Raw genomic sequence first — 16,336 nt, forward strand, 5'->3', positions numbered from 1 at the left:
AATACTTAAACATTTTCATCCCAAATCTTCATGACCTTCCTTTTTACCTTTTGCTCTAAACAAATTATAGGGTTGAACACATAGTAGGTATACTTGAAAAACTTGACCTTCAGTAACTTCATGGTCTCAAGCATGGATGGAAACTTGAATTTTAACAATATTGTCAAGGATCATTAGAGTACCACCTCAATATGTGACTGAAAGAGTCTTAGATTTTGTTTTGTTCAAAATCCATAGCAACACTTAATTTGTTTCTTACACTAATTGTAAAAACCAGGATTACCTGTTCTGAAAGCAATCCGACAGTGTACACAAGTGCAAAGCCCAAAAGAAAATGCAAGGAGTTTTTGCTACATACGCCTTTTCACTTTCTGTCTTACTATCTCACCCAATGTCTGATACTCACAAGCATCACCACCTCCACCCCAGTCCCATCTTTCAATGTGACCTGGACATTTCTCACCATTTAGCTTTGAAACAGTTATTGATCCTCGTGTAAACAGAACGAAGCCCCCTTTTCCCATGGTGCAATTTCAGTCTAACTCATACATCAATACATTGATGCACTCCTCGGAAGCTGGACGCGAACATACTCCCAAATTGATATCCAATGTAAGCTAAATGAACAGCCACAAAACTCCTTCTGCCCTTCTCCCTCTTTCGCTTTCTCTCTTTCCGTCTCTGATTCATCTTCTCAAGCAAGATACCAGGCATGCCCACCGTACATCTCAAACAGTCTGTATTTCTTCTTTTTAGGTGGGACGTGTTGATTTTGTTGGTTCCTCACGTCAGTGCTCATTTGGGCTATCTACTGTGCTTTCAGTTCTGCAGTATGTCTAAGCTCAGAAACACAGTATGTTAAGATTAGATACAAAAACATGAACTGTAGAAAATAAAGAAATGTTTGAGGCAAATTAACTGCCTTATATAACCATTCAGACAGCACTGATGCTATTCCCTGTTTTGTTTTTCTGCAGCCTGATGCCGACTTGAGATTTCAGACCCAGTCTCAGGTATTAGGCCCAGTCCCATTGTGCAGAGAAAATATGGATTGTGTGCACTTTTCATTGTCAACTGTGACCCCATATGGAGTTTTGGTGCTGGGACAGTGCATATAGAGAGCACTACTCTACTAAATGAAATTCAAGTTTTATGCACAGACAGAAATGAAAAGAGCTTTCTCTCAGGCATTTGTCAGTAAGGGAGTAGGCCTCATTTTCTTCCAATTGGTGCATTTAAATCAACTTTTCAGTCATGAATCACTTTGTATAGACATGGTGCCCATTACAGCAGCATAATGTAAACAAGTACAAAAGCATGAGAGATATTGAGGGAAAGTTGCAAATGACAGTGAATGACGTTTGTTTGTTGCAGTATAATGACAGATATGGTAGGCACGTAACTACGTGACCTTTTAGGGGACAAAACTATCACCATTTATTAGAAACCAAAGTTGGAAATAGACAGGGGCAGTAGCAGGATCTGAGAAGGGACACAATGTTCAATGAGGTGTGTTGACAAAAAGGGTCCACGGCCTGTATAGTATTAAGTGGTTGCATAAATTCAACAACAAAATTAACAGATTTCCCCCTAAGGGTAAGCATTGGCTTAAAATGGACTGCAGTGTTTAGAAAGCGGCAGACGCTGGCTTTATGTTTTCTTGATTTGCATTCCAGTCTGAATACGAGATTTGTGGTTTAATCCACAGTCATGGCAAGCGGATGGCAGGACATTGCATGGACATTATTTCAGCGATGAAACAAGCAGTTAGAGGATGAAGTGGGAAGAATTTGTTTGCTAAAATATGAATGGTTATCAGGACACACACACTGTTTATCAGTCAGACCAACATAGCTTTTTTCCTTGCAAATGGCCAATGGCCAAACATCTGGCCAACATTACCCGACCATTACCCATTACCCGTCATTTGTATTGTTCATACAGATTAATACTGTAAGCAATGGTCTCTCTGATTTACCAGCAAAAGAATGCATTCGCAGTTTGATCTTCTATTAAATAAATACAAATATCCTCTTAAAGTGGAACCTTTTTAATTATTGAGAAAATTCTTCACCTTTGCCAAAATTCCTTAAAAGAGGACACAGTGATCATGTTTATGAGCCTTTTCACAGCTAAATGTGGGTTTGGGCTCCTTTAAAACTACCCATTATCATACCTTGGACTGAGTTTCACAGGTAATAAGACAGAGCAGCCCAAAGATAACCAGCATTCCCATAACCTTTACGTTTCCCCAAGCGACGTAACTGGATCGATAAGGTAATGGCAACCACTCAAAACGTAAGGGCAAAAAGTCACCTTGCACCTGCCTGTGACCTTTAAAAGAAATCCTGTCAAATGTTTGGTTGTGAAAAGACCACAATGACACACTGCTTAACAATAGTGCACGTTTACAGAAGCTTCGGCTACTAGTCTAGGTAAGTTTAAGAGAAGTTTTAAACTGCGATAACAACAGTCTTGCATTATGGCATCTTAGGACACCTGCTTTACTAAGTGGTCTTGTTTTTCTGCAGGGGGTCTCATTGGGAGGTCTGGTACGGTTAATATTTGATGGAGCACGATGGAGGTAACCTTTAAGACATCCCACAGCTAAAATACTCCCCAGTGACCTTTTCCACAGATGCAGTACCGGCAGTCGTCTCTTTAGTGGCTTAGCTGTCTCAATGCTACAGTTGGCCTACAAGTGGATCCTACGAATCTCAGACATTAGGGCCAGTAATTTACTTCCACTATCAGAGAACTTTGAAGTTTGATTATCATATCTTAATAATTTCGGACATGAGTTAGTTTGTGGTACAATACAAACATAGAAAAAGTAGGCTACCGCAGCCTTTGAACAGATCCTGCAATTAAAAATGATAGATAATCAAATTATTGAAACTGGAACTGGAATATGATGGTCCAGAAGAAAAAAAATGTTGCACTGTTATCCTGCCAACACTGTTTGGAACAGGAAGATAGATTCCTGATAGCATCGGACAATGTTGGTTAATGATTTTCTATCGCAGGTAGTCCCCGATGTCCAGACCTACGTTCTGTTATGGAGGCCAGTGAGAGGAAAGCAGGTGTGTCTGTTGTCACTAGCTGCTCTTCCATCGATCTCAGTCATCTGATAAGCAAGGCTTGCAACCTGCTGTTAACCTCAAATGTTGGATGATGAAAACGTTTCAACCAATCCCTTCGCTCTGTGCTCTGCCCTGCCTGCTATACCCTCCAGGCATCCAGACCAAGGATAACTTGGTTAGATAGATAATTGTTAATCTTTCTCTACAGTGTAACCCAGTGTTTGCATGATTTGGCACAGCTAGAGGGGAAGGCATAAGGCTATGAGGGGCCATTAGGAAATAATTACGACGTTCACACACATTCATACTACTCTCACATCCACATATGTGAAATGCTCGCATAGAAGGTTATTTCTGCAAGAAATAATATTAATATTTTTTTATATGTAAAGATGACTCAAATTGTGAATTATATTATGAATGTTGTTGTATGCTATTGTTTACATTTCCCCACTTCTCATGACATTTTGTGAAACTGTATGATGTTTTTCTCAGAGGGACAAGTAAAAAAAAATAGAAATCAATCGAAACATTCAAAGGATTTTTTTTTACCCTTTACATCAAATCTGTTTGTACGTGTACATAAAAGCAGTGTATAGCCCGAGACTGAAAACAAAGTGACTGTTTGTAGCTCATTTTGTATTATTTTTGTTTGTCAGAGGCAAAGGCTTGACAGCCTGACAGAAATTATCTACACTACAGCAGGGCGATTCTAGGATCAGATCTTTAGTGGTGTTCAGCCCCCAATAAGAATGTGACTCATGAATACAGTGCCTTGCAAAAGTGCTAAACCCCCTTGCTAATAACAGGCATGCAAACAGGTCAGGGGTAAAAAAGGTGAGAAGGATACAGCGAACCCCCGACCCTCTAGGGTCTTTATAAAAATTTTAAGTTAAACGCATGAATCTGGTGCACTTTGAGAGCTAAGGCTAGATCTATGTAGAATCTGTGCTCTTGTAAACAATGTCATGGTCTTTTAACCATAAATATTTTTTTGGTATAGCATACATCATAAAAAAGTTTTTAACAAATGGGATTACCTGTGTTGAACTACTTTAAAAATCAAAAGCATCACTTACTGTAAAGCTAACACACATCCAATAAACATAATTTTTTATATTGTATTAAAATTATTTCTACTAGATGATGAAAGATGGGTTTGTAAACATATCCCCACTCTGCCTCTGATGTCCCTTTCTTCATGAACTACCAGCATCAAATGATAATAAACAATATATAAATTTATCAATAAATTTATATTTTTTTATTTTTATGGGTGCTGAGATGAAATTTAGGGGTGCTTGAGTCAAAAATCTCCACTGGCATACATTAAGATTCTCCATAATCGTCTTGGTTACTGTTTTTCATTGTTGTCCCTTAGTACACCAGAATACTGCAGGTAAATGAAACAGTCAGTCCTTAATCTCTGCCCATTCTTTACTGTGAACCCAACACAGGAAATGCATGTGTAGACTAAGGAAACGTTAACTAAACTATGGATCTTGTGTAGTTAATGGTCTGTGTGTTTTTTGTTTGGAAACTTGTCATGTGTAATTGTATTAAGTAGTCCATGTCCTCAGCCATGTTGAATCTTTTCTTTATTTAACTATCAAGTTAGGAGAAGCAACAAAAACTAACCCTCACTAAATTGCACACATTAGGAAATGGGTGTATTTACATTTACATTTAGTCATTTAGCAGACGCTCTTATCCAGAGCGACTTACAGTAAGTACAGGGACATTCCCCCGAGGCAAGCAGGGTGAAGTGCCTTGCCCAAGGACACAACGTCATATGGCACAGCCGGGAATCGAACTGGCAACCTTCTGATTACTAGCCCGATTCCCTAACCGCTCAGCCACCTGATTTCCCCTGACTTCCCCTTATTTCGTGTGACTTTTGTTAGTATGACAGTAGTGGTTGGGGAAAGCATTGTAACAAACATGCACACGTTACCTGATAGTGGGGTCTATTTAAAGGACCAGAAATCCTTACATACCGCCATGCTGCAGTCATTTCAATTTCCTCTACTAGTTGATATAATTGTGTTTGATGTTGTTGACTCCAGTACCCCTGCCTCAACATTTGGTTGGTGGGTATTGAATTATGGATTTTATGGAGCTCCCTCCCATTGCTCTATAATGTAAAATAACTACATTCTTGGGCTGGGAGCTTTCCAACAAAAGATGAATGTTTACATAGATCTATTAAACAATAAACAACGTACACCAATACCTTAGTCTTCTGACGAAAATGGTTTGATTATGGAATGGTCAAATATAATACACATAATAGTAATGTAGTAGTAGTAGTAAGTAGTAATGTAGTAGTAGTAAGTAGTAATGACACATGGGATGGACAACATGTACAACTCCAGCTATATTTTTCTCTTAAAGACTGAGTATAGGACAATGTTCCTAACTGAATCAAGCATCACATCCCTTTTTAATTTAGCAATACTGTTATATCGTCTAAAATTTGATTTGAGGCAAAGCTTTTAGACTGTTAAAATAGGCAAGAAATAGCGTGGGAGTTTGAGGGAAATATAGCTTGTCTTGTTCTGACATCTCGCTGAGCTCTGTGCCTCCTTAGCCATGACGATATGGGTGTTGGAGCTTAATGTGGTTTGACCCATGGGTAATGTTGGCCTAACTCTTGTTTAGTGTAGCACAGGTTCAATGTGCCTGCATCTAATTGAGGATGACAAGACAGAACCTGTGGATGGCTTGGTACGGGGTTAAACAAGAGGGTATGAGCGGAGGAGTTCTAGATTAAATAAAACCTCATCCTCTTGTCATTAACCCGACAGCGGGAGGTGAGAGATGAAAGTGAATTTCATGTTTATTACCTTCAATGTTCCCTGTTACGATTTTGTTTACTCCATTTTGTTGCCTGCTTTTGTTTTGATGGTGAAAAGTGGTCAGTTAAACCTGCAGCTGGTTTTTGTAACCCGGGAACCACAATTTCACACAATCTGTTACTCAAATGAAATTATTTTATGACTTAAGGTATGCTCTTTGTTTTATGTATTATGAATGTAGAAATAACCAACAGCACAGTGGTACATTATACAATCAACAGATTTCTTTCAAGCTGATGAAGTATTCTGCCTGTTTCAAAAGATAAAAGGAAGTTTAACTATTCATAAAACGTTTTTTATTTGACAATAAAGTTTGGATAGGTGTGGGTAGTCTACCCCAGAATGGATACAGCCTCTATAACTCTTCCTCTGAAATCAGAGAAGCCTTGCTTTGATGAGTACACTCCAGGAACAGTTTGCCTTATCTACAGTATGTATTATTTAATTTTACCAATTGATCTCTTTTCTCATTCATAGCGTTTTAGTCTGTAATATGAGTATGGAGAAACAGGCCAGCCTGTGATATAAAATTGTGAACAAAAGGGAATGAGTGAATGAGAGTGATGAAAAAGAACCAGGTATTTCTAAAAGTGAAAATTAGGTAAATCAGATTGGAGAAATGAAAGGACTGAGGCACATCCGTTCATTAGGGCTTGATGGCCTTTGCTATTTCTAGAACTCCTATCTTTCTACTCAAGGCAGTAACACTTCCACAGTATAAAGACTGCAATTTTGTCTCTCTCTTTATCGTCTCTGTCCAGACTTCTCAAGAAGCTGAGGAGAAGACGAAATGGCCCATACTTTTCTCTATCCTCATTAGCCGGCAAAAAGCTTTACTCCAGGTCTTCCCGTCTGCCTTTGTCTCTTAAATATGTCTCCTCACCAAGCTCTGTGATGGAGCTGCTGCCATAAGCTGTGTGATCTTCAGGGGCGATATTTATGCACCGTAAAGGTGCTTGAACAGCAGGCAGGCTGCTAGGTAAGGGAAACGTCCCTTTCTTCTTTGCTCTCTGGTAGCTTGGTATTTAAAGACACAAGGCCAATGTTATTGTTGTAAGTATTTGGAGCTTTTAGATATGTATGTTTTACTTGGTGTCAATACATGTTAATGTTACTACAATACATTGAATACAATACAAAAGCAACAACAACATTTCTACAGCATGTCATTCCAGTGGTTCTGTCATTGTTTATATCCTTATACTGTTTGTGCTTGAAGCCAACACGCCCTTTTAATCTATCTGATGACCGTTTTCCTGAAAAGTCATGTTTTTGGCATTTTGGACATCACTGGCTTGTCAGATATGCCTGTGATGTTTAATTGTATGCTATGACATATCAGCAAAATCATGAGAGTTGAGATTGGCAGAGTGATCACCCAAGTTTAGTGTTTGTAGATGTTTTTTCTCACAGTGTTTGTGTGTGTGAGTGTACAATGTATTTTTTTTATTATTATGGATCACCCATTTTGCATATAGTAGTGTCCACTCATCTATTCAAAAGTCTGAATAACTAAGAGTGACATTTAATTACTGTATGCTAATTTGGATTTATTTATTTATTTGTTTTGCCATTTATGAACTTAATTAACTATTTTGGATGCCAGGTATCACAAGCAGATTGAAATTGTATTCAGTAATGTCCATAATGAAATATATAATTAGCAATAAAGCTAATGGAACACTTGAAGCGAGACAAAATGGGATGCATGGTAGATTAAAGAGTATAAAGACAACAAAGGCACAAACTCAACAAAATGGCAGATGTTTGTTATTTGTTAAAGGTACTATTTTGTTTATTTGTCAGGAGAGCATTATAATGGTCTTTTTCATAGTTTGACGATTTGTTATTTGGCTCAAATCATCCGCCTGTTGTTTTTTACCTTGCCGTTTTAGCAAATGGCACACTGTTCTCAACTAAAATTCAATAGACTTCAATTAATATCTGTATTGGCTAGTGGATTGTTGTCTACATCAACCAGAAAAGGAACACACGATCAAAAGAATGTAGTTGAAAAACTGTCAACTTAATGCAATAATAAATGACAAGTAGCAATTTTGCAATATTAGCTGTTGATTAAAAGGAGGTTGGACTGGATGTATGGTTGTTATTAAACAGTTTGACACAGTGACCTGAGTTTAGGCCCAAGGTGACTGTTACAGTAAATCACAACTCACAGGTGACTTTTCACATTAAGTTTGTGTTTGAGCCAACCCAATGTTTTTAAGCCTAAATATAAAGCAAACCTACTCAGTCAGTTAACACTTCTTGTTCCAGAACATGACTAGTCATTGAAGGTCACATATGTTAGATCACATTTATTGACATCCGTAAGTGCAATAGTGAGATGGGGACATTGAACATAATTGCACAATTATAAATGAGCTGAATAGCTGTAGAACATCAGTAAGTTAATGTTGCTGCTATAGTACTTGGTTAATCCTGATCACAGTAAAATTAAGTAAAACAAAATACAATAGGGTGTGTGGAATACATTTCCTGCCAAGTACATATCATCTTTACAGCCAAATATTTGATCTGATGAAAGATGAAGGCAAATGGTTTTTGTGTGTTCTAAAAGATGAGGCTGAGAATGCCTTTTTCACTCAGATACCTGCTGGCTCTGATTTACACCAACTCAACGTGGCAAATCTAATCTGTTCTTCTGTTAATTGGAATGAAACCTACGGCAGAGAAGCAGTATGTGTGACCCTGGTAGCCAATTTGAACAGAAGCTTAATTTGATGTTTGTCTGGTACTTGGTGCCCAGCGGGTTCAGATGAGATTGTACAGACAGTGTGAACCCTCACCTCTGCTCACAGACTAAGCCTGGGGCAAGGGTCAGTTGTGTAGAGCAGGGTGAAGTTGGTCCTTAACATGAAGCTTTGTTTCTGTCTCTAAACATTGAGGTTAGCAGACAATGAAAGGAATATAGTTTATGGGAAAGATAACAGATATTCTGTTATCAAAAGTGTCACAAAGTCACATCCACACATTCAAAAATATAGGCAAAAAAATAGTCTCAGAGCTTTTGGTCATTTTTGCCTCCATGAGCCAGCTGTGTCTCAAAGTTAGGTGAGAATACAGATCTAATGTCCTTCATGACTGTGAACCCACCTCGATCCCAGCACATAGACAGCCTCCATTAAAGAATAAAAAGTGAGAGCTCTTGTGTAAGTCCCAGATCTCCTCATTGTTAAAGAATCCCATTAAGCAACAGGAGAAGGTGACTTTTCCTTTCAGCTCGATGACACATGCAGACACATAGTGGAGCCCCTATCAGGTCAGCAATCGAGGCAGAGATGGGGGGGAGTCTGAACTCCCCCTAGATCTAGAGAAAAGGAGCTATTGATTGACTGAGCCAGCCGCTGTGCATCCTTTCCTCTGTCAATCACCTGTAGTCCTCCTCTTCCTTTTTCCTTTCTTCCCCTCTTCTACCCACCGGTGATAACCCCTCTCCACGTCCCTCCACGGACCCGTCGCCCTCATTTAACTTCATTACTGTGGGTTGACAGCCAGCAAGGGGACAAACAACATCCCTCGACCCCAAGCTCTGCTGTCTCCTTTAGCTGCCTCTCCTTCATCCTCCCCTCACTCATTTTCTCATTCACTCCCTCCATTCATCCTTCTGTTCTGGCATGGTTATTCAGTCACTGTCTCTCGTCTCTCTCTGTGTGCCTTCCCCCTCCCCTTCCTTTCCTTCTCCCCCACAGTCGGAGCTCAATCGCATTGATAACAGTCTGACAGTCCACAGCAGAGAGCTGGCATCAATCCCTCACCACCCTCTGAGAACACCCCCCCCCCAAAAATCGCACCTCACTCCCTTTCTAAAATAATTTCCTTTTCATCAAGGTCACCAGTACCCTTCTACCACAGGATGCACATGAGGCAGACAAAATGGTTACATGCAAGGGATCCTCATGGTTACCTGTTTCTTTTATTCGCAGACATTTCTTTTGCCCCTTACCCAGAGGCCGGTTGTGGATGTGCCTTTGAGAGGATTCTACACAGACAGGTGTTTAAGCCACATGAAAAATAGATGTGTTGGCATATTCAAAATAGGGAATTTCATGCTTGTGATTTAACCTTTCTCATGTAAAATAATGCTAAGCCTACATTTAAAGATAGTTTACTGAAACTATACTTAAATAATTCAAATTTAGAGGTATTTCAAAGTACATCATGTGCCAAACAACATAATCTGACAGACTTGCTAAACCTTTTTTGTATTTCACTCCACATCTGTTTGCAACTGTTAACTGCTAACAGATTAACAACAGCTAGCAACACTGGAAATGTTGTCTATCTACAGTGTACATGGCAGTATGCTTTATCAAGTACTTTCTGACAGGAGAAGAATGTTGAGTCATAATGAATTGTACTGAATGCACTACGAAATACATAATGTAGCCTATCTAAACTATAGCGACTATGGCCTATGCAGGCAGTCCTAGACGCGAAGGGACTGAACATAACAACAAATATAATTCAGTTCCAGTTGAAGGAAATGAGTTATAACATGTATTCTTCAACTTAAGAAACAAGAACATCAAACTGGTACCGGTTACCAAATCATAAATTTGCCAAAAATATTCACTACCACCCAAACTCAGGTGAACACACCGACCACCTGAAGAGACAGTGCAGTTAAAAATACAAGACTATTGAAAATACAGAAGATACGATTGTGTGGCTTTTACAGAAACGTTTTGGGATCCATTTTGGGACAAACGTTTTGCAGCAATAAACAATATTCACATGGCTATTTTGCCACTCTAATTGTAGGGTATTTTTTCATCACTGCTAATGGACTGTCTGAGATGATGCTTAAATTGGTGATATGGACTGAAGGGAAAATGAAATATTTTTGGGCTTGACCCCATTAAATAGCTGAAAGAATCTGTCATTCCTCTCTATCTCGCTCTCTGTGTCTGTGTTGTTTTCTTTCTTCCTCTATCTCTCCTCTCTCCCACAATTTTCCCCTAACAAATGTATAGTAAATATCATCTTTGGTCATTAGTGACTCAATTCTTCATGTAGCACAACATAAACACTGAACCAGAACTAGCTCAAATGATTACGCCTTGAGTCCACCATATTCATGCTTTGGTTTTACTCTTTTCATCTTCATCACAGCTGAGTCCAAATGTTATCGCCCGGGCAACCACTTGATAACGTCAGTGTATCGTGTTTTTCCTGAGGTGGAAAAGGCATTGTAGGACAAACCAGGGAAATGTCAACAGACAATGTGAACTCCTTGGGAACTGTGCACTGCTGCCAGAGGGAATGGTAAGATGACATTAGACATCAAGCATTTCATAATGCATTATGGTCCAAAAGGTACCTTCATACCAGTCATAGAGACATTACAAATACAAACCTATTTCGTTTTGGTCATTTTGGTTACATAGTATGTGGGGATTATTCGTTAACTTACAAATTATAGTATTTTACTATTATGGCTTGACACTGTTACTTCTAGGACATTAAATTACTTCTGCCCTGTTTCAATATGGGTGAATGTCAGAATGTGTTTTTCTCTCATAGTTCCTCTCTTGCATAAAATGTTGGTCTTGTTAAAAGGATGTAAGTAGATTATGGTTTGTAATGAGATAGGGTTAGCAATTATAAAACATTAAAGGTGAACTGGTATTGTAGTGTGGAGTAGTTTGTACATTGGTATCTTCATTTTCGTCGCATGGTATAAGTGTTGAGGTCTATGCAGAGGGTCCTCATTCAATTGAGAGTTGCATGTTTGGGAAGAGATGAGTGCAACCCAACAAGTCTAGAGGGTCTGAGTTGATATTTAAGTGGAATACTTCACTTGCGTGAACATTACGGCAATTACACTAATCAAATAAAACGGATGACAGACTTTCATATGCCAGTTGCCTGAACATAACCTCCTCAAGTTGGGTAACTGCCTGCCAAAAGAACAGCCTCTATTTTCTCACCTCTCAAAGAGATTGACAACAACATTGTCTGTATCTCTGTGGTCAAAGGAGCATCCTGTATTCTAATTGTAATTACTTGCTTGAAAATTACTAAGTTGACTATGTTTCCTCGTTATAAACATATGCGGTAACACTTTATAATAAGTCAACGCTTTTTGGCATTTAAAAAGTGTTAACTAATAGTTAGTTAATCTTTTATAAAACATTTTGAAACATTAACAATACACTATTAAATAGTTAATAAGCTTATTATTAAACACTATGTTGATCATTAATAAACACTGTTAAAAATTATGGATTTTATTCAAAATACAATTCATAAGGTGTTTGATAACTGCATTATCATACTTTATAGACAGCTTGTTAATATAGCTGCAAACCAGTAGTTTAAAAGGTGTTAGTGGTACATGAGCTGGTATAGAAAGAATTATCAAATGGTGAACAAACCATTTACATTACCTTTACAAAGCATGAGTAAATAACTAACAACATATTTACTTTTGTCTTTAATTAATGTACGCCAAGTCGAATACATGATGTACACTAATATTTAGCAGATATCTTAACAACTATTTTATAAAGACTTACTAAGAATGCAAAATCTGATTAGTAATGCAAGTTATAAAGCATTTACTAACTGTTAGTTAAGGCTTTTGCGTAACCTAATCTTAAGTGTGAACTATCTATGCCTTATTAAACATTTATAGAAAGACTATAGATGTGTTTTTTTTTAAGAAATATCTGTTTATTCATTTACCTGGTTAATAAAATAGTAATTTATTTCCATTAAGAAGCAATACAGTAGAATTGGTATAAAAGTTGGTTACCCAAAGCTGTATTTTATTTTCAAAAAATGGCTGTAATAAACCGCAAATGTTTACTCCTCAACAGGTCTGCAAACGCCTTTAAAAGCAGAGATTTGTTAAAACGTTTGTTAACCGAGACCGTAGGTCTCATTACCTTACAAACGCTTTGTCGCCTCGATTTGTTAAAACGATTTGTTTGTAAATGGTTTGTTCACCATTTGCTAATGCTTTCTATACCAACTCATGTACCATTAACACCTTTTAAACTACTGGTTTGCAACTATATTAACAAGCTGTCTATAAAGTATGATAATGCAGTTATCAAACACCTTATTAATTGTATTATGAATAAAATCCATAATTTTTAACAGTGTTTAATAATGATCAACAGTGTTTAATAATAAGCTTATTAACTATTTAATAATGTATTGTTAATGTTTCAAAATGTTTTATAAAGGATTAACTAACTATTAGTTAACACTTTTTAAATGCCATAAAGCTTTGACTTATTATAAAGTGTTACCACATATGCTGTCATAGAGTTGTCAGATTCCTAAATCTTTGTAAGTGTAATAATGACAATTCCAATTGAACACAGTTTGATTAAAATGTCTTTACACTAATAATAAACTGTATGATTGCGTTTTTATAGCCAGACTCTCTCAGCATTGTTTTGGTTAAGTATTGTTTTATCTGAATTAACTTTTATATTCTTATGCTTATTTTCTGTGTGTGCTGTGTCATTTTCAACACTGTTCTTTTGACAATTCCCATTACAGTGGAACCTACCGAGACCAACTGTATTTTCAACACCCTAAGAAAGGCATAGTAGCTGGGGTTGAAGCTGGATTCATCTGGTCACCTACAGTGGCTTTCATCCCATTATATTCTTCAGAGGAGCAGACAGGGCTGGCAAAGAGCTGCTGTTTTGATTAAGACAGACTCCGCCTATTCAGCCTGTCCTCCGGAGAAGCAACTCTTTTGGCAGTGGAGAGAAACAAACCATGGCCATCTGGGATAAAAATACAAAACCTCATGTTCCAGCAGCAGCAGTAAATATCATCAGAGAAAGGTAAAAAGCATAGGACAGATACAGAAACCTTCACAAAGATTCACCTGAAAGGAACCTGAAGACAAAGTGAATGGAATTTTAAAAAAAACATTACATTGAAACCCATGTGTATGTGGGTTAAAAGTTGCAGGCTTCATGCTTGGTCATTCAATTTTAAAGAACCTTTAGATTCTGCGAAAGTCTCTGCAAATTATCTTTGCTACTGAAGATGCGATCACAAAGTGTTGTGGTTAACCAATAATGTTGCAAGTCACAAACTCAAAGTCTAGAATATCAAAACCCATTCTTCATAAGACTCAATGGATTGAAATGCCTTCAGTGCTTTTCTTGAAGCTATTGTTTCATCGATACATGAATGGATTATGACAATAGATTGATGATGCGTCCAGACAGGTAAGTTATATTTATAGTAAAGCACCCTGGAAAATAGCATTGTTGACCATTTTGAAATGTTCCTCCTCTCTTTCTGCTGTATCTGTTCCGAGTCTGCTCTGCAGGATGGATCGATGTTGGAAGAGGACAGAAGGTAAATAGATTAGACCGAGTGACTTGCATCTAATTGAAGGTTCCCATGATGGAAGATATTCTCCAATAAATGTCACCTCATATCTAGAGAAATCATGTTCTCTCCATTCCACCTGAGGTTTACTGCTATGTAGCCCTCCAATCGCAGTCCGCCCACCACTTGTGTACTGGCCTGCTTGCTCAACTCTAAATATTCATGACATTTACAGTGTGCCATGAGCAACGACTCCCATAGGTTTCTTCTTGTGTGCTCATGTTCTGGTTGTAGGGACTTTTATGTTTACAGAGTATGAACTTCTTCTAGCTTTTGTGGTCTGCTTGCTTTCAAGTGCAGTCATCTTGTTTTCTCATCTCTCATGAGGTGAAGAGATGTGTCCACACAGTGGACGTAGGCTGACTTTATATTCAATAATGCTATCAATATAGAAAGATAGAAATAGAAATTGCAAAATACCTATCAAAGAGAATAGTTTGTTTTCTGGTCTATGTGAGAAGACTGTATTCGAATAGTTCAGTATAGAATGTTGAGAATGTCATCTCAGGTTGCACTACAAGTCCACATCCTCCATTATTGTAGCTCGGTACTCTGGTTTCCATGCAGTAGCTAATCAATTAAGTCAACTAACTGTCAGTGATAGTAATAGTTTATTTGTGACAAATAACCTCTGTAAACGATTCTTTTACAAAACCACTGCACATGGTAGCGTTGCATGATAAAGCAATCCATCTTGAATGCTACCCAGCTTCTAAATGGCCCACCCGGTCGAGTGCATCATGCCTGTGTCAGGGAACAAACAAATAAGATGAAGTGGTCTCTCAAAGTCAGCGGAAAGGACACCACACTGGCTCCCAACAAACAATGATAGATGAGCAATACATGATTGTGCGGCAAGAGAAAGAGGGAGTATTCAATTAGTACAAGGAGAAATGGTGCTTTAAAGCAGGGAGAGAAAACCTGGCAGGCACTAAGAGACCCCAAATTGAAAACACGTTCATCTCTGGTCTCTGACACTCTTATACCCTTGTCCAAATTGGTCATAAATTTCTAGTTTTCCATAATTGTTCATTTTTGACCACCTCATATTTCATCCCCATGAATTAATGAGAAGAGGCTTGTGAGATAGTTTCTGGAATGTTAGAATAATATAACTCAAAATATCGGTAACAGTTTACTTGAAGAGGGTCTTCATAAGCATTCAATGACACCTTTATGAAATCACTCATAACAGCTTCATGAGTTCTGATGTGATCATCCATAACTCCAGCAAATAAAATTAGATTTTAGGAACCGTTTCCCATTAGTTTTATGAATACTTATGAAGACCCCATTCAAGTAAGTGTCACTCATCCTGCATATCTACTTAATGCATTTTGTTCATCCTTTTTTTCCAGGGAATTTGAAACCCAAGAAGGAGTTCAACCATGGTTTCCCAACCTCTAAACTTTCTCTTGAGAATGTGTGACATGTTTGAGGTTGCTTGACAGCCCATTGTGGAGAGTTACACCTCCAAAACCACTCTGAGTAGGACTCATGCATATTTATACCCTGATTAGGAACTGTGATTTATCAGCCTGCAACAAAAGAGAATGATGGGTATTCTGGTGTTGAACTCCAGAAATTCAAGTCAGACTTTACACAGTGAGTAATGGACCACCCATTTGGGAATTAGACAAGGGTCTCCCACAATGGTTTTGATGTGTACCGGCATATGGGGGCTTTATGTCCAGAACAAACCATCTTGATTACAAGACCATGCATTACCTTTGTAGACGAGGACCTAAAGTACTCCTGCAGAGGTAATAACTAAATACTCATTCACGGGATTTGGCTCCTGAAGACCACTGGATCCACAAAGGCATCTTCAAAGATGTTTCATCACAAAGTACTAGTCCTCTTACTCCAGCAGACACTGTGCACACCATGGATACTGTTTTATGCTCTGTTCTTGTCAGTCTTCCTGCCATGTCTCTTGAGTGGCAGGTGAGATTAAACACCTTTTGAACTCCATCTAGTTATAGACGGAGGAGTCTAAATTGA

The sequence above is a fragment of the Osmerus eperlanus genome, chromosome 7 (genome assembly GCF_963692335.1).
Source record: "Osmerus eperlanus chromosome 7, fOsmEpe2.1, whole genome shotgun sequence".
NCBI classification, from domain to species: Eukaryota; Metazoa; Chordata; class Actinopteri; order Osmeriformes; family Osmeridae; genus Osmerus; species Osmerus eperlanus.